The sequence below is a fragment of the Panthera tigris genome, chromosome D2 (genome assembly GCF_018350195.1).
Source record: "Panthera tigris isolate Pti1 chromosome D2, P.tigris_Pti1_mat1.1, whole genome shotgun sequence".
Taxonomy (NCBI): Eukaryota; Metazoa; Chordata; class Mammalia; order Carnivora; family Felidae; genus Panthera; species Panthera tigris.
The window spans coordinates 21,020,129-21,029,055 of NC_056670.1; positions in this window are offsets into that span (position 1 = coordinate 21,020,129).

Below are 8,927 nucleotides of genomic sequence, written 5' to 3' on the forward strand. Positions count from 1 at the left end.
CAGGTGTACAGCTGGCTCAGACAGAGGCATGCCAACAGCCCCATTACCCACAAATCCAGCATTCTGTACTTAGAGAAAAGTCATTACATCTCTAACCTGAGAGTGGTATGACCCACAGTACAAATACTTGGATTCATCACATAGACTCTGGCACCCACCAAGGAAAAGCTGAATTAATTAACTCTCAACACTATGTACAATGATAATGATGGGCATTTCCTTCCCCTGAACCTGGTCCTTCAAACATCCTTGGAGGCTTGAAGTGGCTGCTTTTGAGTATTTTAGCATTCCCAGGCTACTTCACGGCTTGATAATTTCTCTTAGCCACCCATGGTCGTGAATGCTCCTTTTGGGACTGCTGGATCTGAACAAGAGTCTTAGAACTGGAATGGACCTTGGAGATTAGCAGGTACAACCTCACACTCAATGTAACACTTACTCTACTAATTTTTCAGATGAAGAAACAGGGGGGTTGAATGATAAAAGGCAGAGGGAATAGAGGGTAAGAGCACGAGCCAAGACTCCCTGTTACTTTGTAACCTTGATGACACTCTTTATCCTTTCGTGCTTGTTTCCTCATCTACAAAATGAAGAGAATAATTTCATATGGTAGTTGTGAAGGTTCAGTGAATGAAACCAAATTAAATGCTTAGAATAAGCCTAGTACATAGTAAGTGCTATTTGAGTACTTGTTCTCATGTGTACACCAAAGAAACCCAACAAGAGTTCAGATCCCACGTCTCCTGCACAGAGTTAGAAGAGGAAACTTCTATCCATTAACAAATTTACAATGGTTATGAATGGTTGTCATATATAATATCTTTTAAGGTGCCTCATCAAAAAACCTGCATCTCAGCTCTTGAAATTCATTTAAGAAGAGTTTCTCTAGTGGCAGTCAGGTATGATAACCACTCCAGGGAATCAACAAAGTCCAGCGACTAAGTCTGAAAATTAGCCTTTTAACCAAGAAGACTTGAGTCATTCCTCAGGTGTCAAGATGGGTCCATTCTCTGTCAACTGTGGTCTTGAACTCAAGGGCTGGATTCTGGCTTAGATGTAATTCTTGGAAAGGCTGTTAGCTCAACTTTTCTTTGGAAGGTCAAGATTGTTTTTCAACAGATTCTTTAGCCAATAGTGTTACAATATACCACCAAAAGAAATGAAGATTGCCATGGGGTGGATAAAGAAACACCTATTAGAACTCTTGTCACGCTGGAAACTATAATCTGCAGTCAGTTTGACTCACTAAGTGCAGCCCAAATAGTATATTTTATAAAAAGCATGCAGCCAATGAATACTGAAAGCCAAGAATTCAGTCTGCAAAGGGTCTGCTTATGGAAAATGAACGATAAGAATCATTTGTACTACACAGTATTCCTCCAACCACACAACTAATAAAGTGAGGCTTCTGAAATAGAAAACATCAAGGAAAATATCCAGCACCGTGAACGTGACTGGCTTGAAGTAAGTGTCCAAGGAATAGTAGTCAAATAAATCTAATCTCCATCAGTGAAAAAGTGTCTCATGTTAACTTGGATATTTTTTATCAGACCTAACGTACTCAAAGGAAATGTGAGGAATTTTTTACATAATTAATTTCTTGAGATGAAATGAGTAATAAAGAACCCAAACAATAAGCTGTAATTGCCAGAGGGATAAAATAGAGATTTAAAGAAAATACTTGAGGGTTTTGAAACTCAAATTAAGAGGAAGGGGAAAATAGTTTCATCTTTAGCCTTTATTTTGTAATCTACCTAGTTCATATTTGAAATCCTGAGGATTATTAAGGTGACAAAAATGTTCTTTTTCCCCCTACATATCAAGACAAAACTTTTTCAAAAATGGTAGATGTGGGGCAGCTGCTTTGTTAAATAGTCTGGCAGTTCCTCAAAAGTTTAAAAAAAGTAAGTAAGTAAGAAAAGTAAAGAAAATTAAAAGAAATGAGAAAAATTTAAAGTAAGAAAAAATTAAAAGTAGAGTTATCATATAACCCAATAATTCCACTAACTGATATATACCCAAGATAACTAAAAACATATGCCCTCACAATAAATGTATACAATTATAATTGCCAAAAAGTGGAAACAATCCAAACAACCATCAACTGATGAATAAACTGTGATGTATCCATATTATGGAGTATTATCTGGCCAATAAAGAAGCCAAATACAAAAATACTATATATTTTATGATTCTATTTATATTAAATGCCCAGAATAAGAGATCTACAGAAATAGAAAGTCTATTAGAGGGGCACCTGGGTGGCTCAGTCGGTTAAGCCCCCGACTTTGGCTCAGGTCATGATCTCAGGGTTCATGGGTTCCAGCCCCGAATCGGGCTCTGTGCTGACAGCTCAGAGCCTGGAGCCTGCTTCAGATTCTGTGTCTCCTTCTCTCTCTGCCCCTCCCTCCCTCTCTCTCTCTCTCTAGCTCTCAAAAATAAACGTCAAACAAAATTTAAAAAGAAAGTCGATTAGAATTAAGCTGTTATTAAAAAAAACTACAGTAGATGCAATTTTTGCTCTGCTTATGTTTTTTTTAATGTTTATTTTATTTTTGAGAGAGAGAGACAGAGTATGAGTGGGGGAGGGTCTGGGAGAGGGGGACAAAGCATCTGAAGCAGGCTCTGCACTGTCAGCACAGAGCCTAATTCCGGGCTTGAACCCACAAACCACAAGATTGTGACCTTGGACACCCAACCCACTAAGCCACACAGATGCCCCTGCTTATAGTTTTTAAAAGCTGTCTGGGGCACCTAGGTGGCTCAGTTGGTTAAGTGTCTGACTCTTGATTTTGGCTCAAGTCGTGATCTTGTGAGTTTAAGCACCTTGTAGGGCTCTGCACTGATAGCAGGAAGCCTGCTTGGGATTCGGTCTCTGCCCCTCGTCCCACTGCTTGTGCATGCTCTCTCTCTCTCTCAAAATAAATAAATAAACTTAAAAAAAAGAAAGCCGTCCTAAAAGCACAGCTTTTAAAATGAATGAGTAGAGCAATGAAGCTGCTTAATGTTGTGACAAGTTAAGAGCAGACACAATCAGCCTAGAATAACCATGGAAAAATGGCAATCCCCACAGAAGGAAGGATTGTTGTTTAATGTACACTGTGATGTGTACCAGTACAAAGAATGCAGAATATGACATATGCTCACATTCTTTCTATAGTTTGCCATGAGAAAATTTCACTAACCATCTAGGTTGTGCGACAAATATCAGAGAATTTAGGTAGAAGCTGATTTTTATCAATGCTGGAAAACTAACTCCCTACTTCGTCTCTAATCTGTAGTCACACTGGCCTTCCTGACTTCTACCTACCTCAGGGCCTTTGTACCTACTGTTGTCTATACCTGAAGTCTTTACTCCCAGCTCTCCATCTAGCTTGTTTCTCATTAACCAAGACTCTGCCCCAATGTTGCTTTTTTTTTTTTAAGTTTTATTTATTTTGAGAGAGACAGAGAGAGCCAGTAGGGAGGGGCAGAGAGAAAGGGAGAGAGAGAATCTGAAGCAGGCTCCACACTGTCAGTGCAGAGCCTGATGCAGGGCTCAAACTCATGAACCTGTGAGATCATGACCTGAGCTGAAATCAGGAGTGGGTTACTTAACTGAGTCACCCAGGTGCCCCTCCAATGTTGCTTTCTCAGGAAACATTTCTTAGATCCTCGTAGCTAAAGTACTTTTACCCCACATAAACCCTCTTTCTCATTGCTTTGTTTTCTTCACACACTTAGTACTACCTGAGATTCTCATGACTTTATCAGATTGTTGCCTCCCTCCCCCACCCACCAGAAGGCATGCTCCATGAGGACACAGCCCACAGTCTTTCCCTGTGCCTACACCACCACCAGATAGGCAATGAGTGCTTGCTAAATTTTTATTGAGCAGATGCTCTCCATGGTGCAAGTCATAACCAACTTTGTAAACAACACCCAAAAGGTCAGTTCCTGTACCTTGAGGTCATACCAGTCCAGGGACACTGACCATCCAGAAAACAGTCTGTAACAAGCTCTTGGCTGAAACAGCAAATGGTTCAGGCTGGAAACCCAGTTGGCCATCAAGGACTTCCCGTGCTCTTTCACTAATCTTCTCTCGCCATGGTCCCAGGTCAGAAGGCAGGAGCACACTCAAAGGGCCTTTCCTGTGGGTTTATAAATAAGTCTGGGCTCGTTGCTGATCCTAGACTGACCTACATGGCAACTTGCCTTCCGCCTGCTCAGCTCAGTTAGTAGGACTGCTCCCAGGAAGCTTAGCAAATAACAGTCATGCAGAGAGCAGCCCAGAACAAAAACCTGGTCCATGTGGTCACACAAACACCACACAGTTAGAAAAAAATTTTTTAATGTTTATTTATTTTTGACAGAGAGAAAGAGACAGAGCATGAGTGAGGGAGGGCAGAGAGAGAGGGATACACAGAATCTAAAGCAGGCTCCAGGCTACAAGCTGTCAGCATAGAGCCTGATGTGGGGCCTGAACCCACAAACCATGAGATCGTGACCTGAGCCCAAGTCAGACAACTAATCGACTGAGCAACCCAGACGCCCCACAAACACCACACATTTAAGATCTTCTCTCAAATCTTCACCCCAGGCTCTACAGAAGCAGATCAGCCCAATCCTACCTCAGAGTTAGCAACTGTCCACTCAAATTCAGAATGGCCATCTGGCTTATTTTGTGTGTGTGTGTGTGTGAGCCATCATTCAAGTGAACATTTAAGTGCTGCATACACTGTAGACTGCTTGTTACTCAAAAGATGCTATTATTAAGCCCCAGAAAATGGCACATTTATCAAGATATCACTTTTGTGAGTTCTTTGGGAGCAAATTGCTCAAAATGGTATTTGAGACTTGTCAGTCATTACAAAATTCACATTAAGTGATTTTATGGACACAACTTAAATTTCTTTGTATGTTGAATGCAGAACAATGATCCGAGACTCCCTTTTATAAAGACTGACTTCATATTTGGTACCATCAAACAGTGGAGTTCAACCACTGGAGAGTGAGCACATGTGCCATTTTACTACAGAAGCCTTAGGAAAGAGAGTTACCTGTAAGATGGATAGTCATTGCAACACAATAGCTTATATGCAACAGGTCGTATTTTACTTGTATGATTGGGACACTTCATTTAGTGCACACCTCTTGCCCTTCCAAATGAAGAGCCAGTGAGGTAATTAAATTCTTTTGTTTGACCTGAGGCATATAACCAAATGGTCAAAGCAGGGTTCTAGCGGCAGATAGTTTTCAGTGGAGGGTCGTGTTTCTTTCACTTTTAGCTCTATCACCACAATCACGATATCCTATGCGAACTTGGGCCTTTAATTCCTCTGAGTATGTATCTCCTCATCTGCAAAATGGAAATACCTCATTGATTTGTTAGTGCAGACAAAATTACATAATGTATGCAAAACACTCAGCACAGTGCATTCCAACTCCAGGTATTGGCATTTATAAATTATGAGGACCCCAGCAGGCAACTTCTGAACTCTCCACTCAAATTCTTCAAGGGCCACAGAACAGGGAAGGATGCAAGGCCATTTGCATTGATATCAAGAGAGATTATAAAATTAACAGCATGGAGGCACCTGAGTTCACGTATGGCCAGAAAATTCATATGTGTTAATGGCAAGTTAAAAAAAAAAATCCAATTCAGCTGGAGGGTTGATTATAACAGTGCTTGTGGACCTTAAGTTCTATGAAACTCCACAGAAATGCATCCAGGAAAAAGCATGTTACCTAATCCAGGCTACAGAACACATCCATGCTGTGGATACTGTTGCCATTGATGAGAACCATCCTTTTCCAGTTCTCCTGAAGGGAGTTACAGATCCCTTACCTCACAGAGCGCCTCCTGTCTTCTGGGTGCTTATAACAACATCTTAGATTTATATAACTATTTTCTGTTATGCATTTCTACGTGTTTCAGTTCAGTTCGCTTAAAGTTCACAAAATTTCTATGTGATATGCAAAGTCGTAGTGTTAATGCCATTTTTGGGTTTTCTTCATTCTGTTCTATTTTAATGCAGGAGGAGTATGAGACCCAGAGAGTTTAAGCAACTTGCCCAGAGGTCACATGTCTTTCCAGTAGCCAAACAGTAGGAACACTTAGTCCAGTGGGCCTCCCTCCACATAAGTGCTTGTCAACCTGTAGTGTGCATATGAATCACCAGGGATCTGATTACAATGTAGCTTCTGAATTCAGTAGGTCTGGGGGAAGCTAGGGTTCTGCATGTCTAACAGGACCCCAGGACTTGCTGTTCCTGGCAGTCCCCAGAACATACTCTGCCACACCTTTCATAACAGCCCAGGCATGTCCTCCTGCTTCCTCCAATCTGGAGTCCCATCATCTGGGTATCTACTCATTCCCCCCTCCACCACCACCACTGGACTATGAACTCCCTCAGAGCAGAAACTATGTTTTGGTCGTTATTTTGACATGACTGTTCAGGACCACACCTGGCAAAAAGGAAATGAATGAATATTTTTGAAGAGTGAAAAAGAATGTGTTGTATTTCCAATTAAAAAACCCCAACTCTTGCATATTAAGGCTGTGATTACTTATTGCAAAAAGATATTTATCAATTTCCTTCATTGTCTCCAGTTGTATTATATCTAACTGTATTTGCCAGGTCCCAAATAACATAACCAGAAGGAGCCCTGCAGGGTCTACCAGTTAGACCTACACCTTGGGCAGAACTATGCTAGGGTCTGGTGGAAAACCATCACAGTTTCTGGCTAAGGGAATGGGTCCATGTGAGGTCATTCCAAGGGCGAGGGGGAAGTGTAGTACAGGCAAGTGACTGAGATCCGCTAGCCTTCAGCTTGAGGAAGCCATGTCATCTGTGATCCCAACTGAGGATACTGATAACACCAAGTTACGGTTGCAGGTTTTCCATATGGCAAGCACTGTGCTTAGCACTTTATAGGAGTCATCTTTCATCCTCTCTACAAACCTACGACATAGGCACTTACTTTGTAGGTAAGGAAGGGGACACATAAGATTATTGAACTGTAAGAGGTGAAGCCAAGATTTGGACCAAGCCAGTCTGGCTTCAGAGTCAGTGCTTCCAACCATGTCCTAAACTGGCTGGAACCAAACGGCGGGAGGTTGGGACCAATTTTCAGAAGATGGAGTGATTTTACTTTCTTGCCAGAAACCTGATAATAGACCCTAACAAATCCCAAATAGAAGTGGGGAGAAACACATCACATCAACAGGACGTGACCCTTATGTCCAAAAGGAAGGGTGTGAATATAATGTAGAAACAAACAAAAAAAAAAACCCAAGATTTTCTGTTACAGCAAATGTTCAAATAGTTTGACTCTATTTGGCTTATGGTTAAATATACAACTCCACTGAAAGGTTAAGTAAGAGTCAGTTAAGTAATAAGTCTCAAAGGTCCCAGATTCCTTTCACACTTCATTAGGCCTCTTATGAAATCTTGCATTAATGATTGGGCCAAATCTGAGAAAATTGTCATCACATGAAAGAAATCAGAATTTTCTGAAGCATCTGTGTCCAATGTAAAAAGTCAGTAAGTCTAAAGGACAGAGTGACCTTTGCTTTTCAGAAGCTTAAGAAGCAGAAATCCAACAGTTATATTTTAACACTGTCAGAAAATGAGGAAATCAAAGAAACAAGTGAAGAGAATGCATTGTCAAACAGGGTAAATGAGCTGTCTCTTCTTTCACCAAAGATTTTTAAATGTGGAATAAGAAAACAAACAGGGGCAACGCTCAAATACAGCCCTAGGGTCTTGAATAAAACATTTCCATGAAAAAAAGTGGAGCCTTACAGATTGCTTTTTAACCACACTTGTCTTATTATTGACCTTGGGATGGCAACATGACATGGATTGCCAAGGTCCAAGACCTGGTTCTGCTGCTTCCTGATTTTGGCCTCAAGCGAGCATATTTCTCCCAAGATTCTCTTTTCTCTTCTGTAAAATAAGGGCAACGAACCCGCCTCCTAGGATTGTTGTGAGCTTTATGTTGAATGACACACTGGGAGAGTTTAGACCCAAATAGAAAACCAATGTACATTGCACCTGTTTTCTCTCCTCCCTTATGAGTTCTATTTTCTTAAAACAATCTCCTTTAAATATTTTTATTCTTAAGTTTTTGTTTATAGAAACATAAAATTGTCCAAGGTTAATAATACCATATCTACACCTCCACGCAGATGCAATATGTGTATAAGAAAATGAGTATAAAGTGTTGGGATATCGTATGGAAAGCTTATCATATGTTAGGCTTGGTGTGTTAAAAATAGAACCATATAAAATTCCACATAGGCGTGCATCCTGAAAAAGATCACTCGCAATTACACCTACAAATTTTGGTCAATCTACGAAATTACAATCATGTTAAAAAATCAAGAAGTTTTAACTTGTATGGAACCGCAAAAGACCCCGAATGGCCAAAGTAATTTTGAAGAAGACCAAAGCAGGAGGCATCACAATCCCAGACTTTAGCCTCCACTACAAAGCTGTAATCATCAAGACAGCATGGTATTGGCACAAAAACAGACACATAGACCAATGGAATAGAACAGAAACCCCAGAATTAGACCCACAAAAGTATGGCCAACTAATCTTTAACAAAGCAGAAAGGAATATCCAATGGAAAAAAGACAGTCTCTTTAACAAATGGTGCTGGGAGAACAGGACATCAACATGCAGAAGAATGAAACTGACCACTTTCTTACACCATTCACAAAAATAAACTCAAAATGGATAAAGGACCCGAATGTGAGACAGGAAACTATCAAAACCCTAGAGGAGAAAGCAGGAAAAGACCTCTCTGACCTCAGCTGCAGCAATTTCTTACTTGACACATCTCCAAAGGCAAGGGAATTAAAAGCAAAAATGAACTATTGGGACCTCATCAAAGTAAAATCTTCTGCACTGCAAAGGAAACAATCAACAAAACTAAAA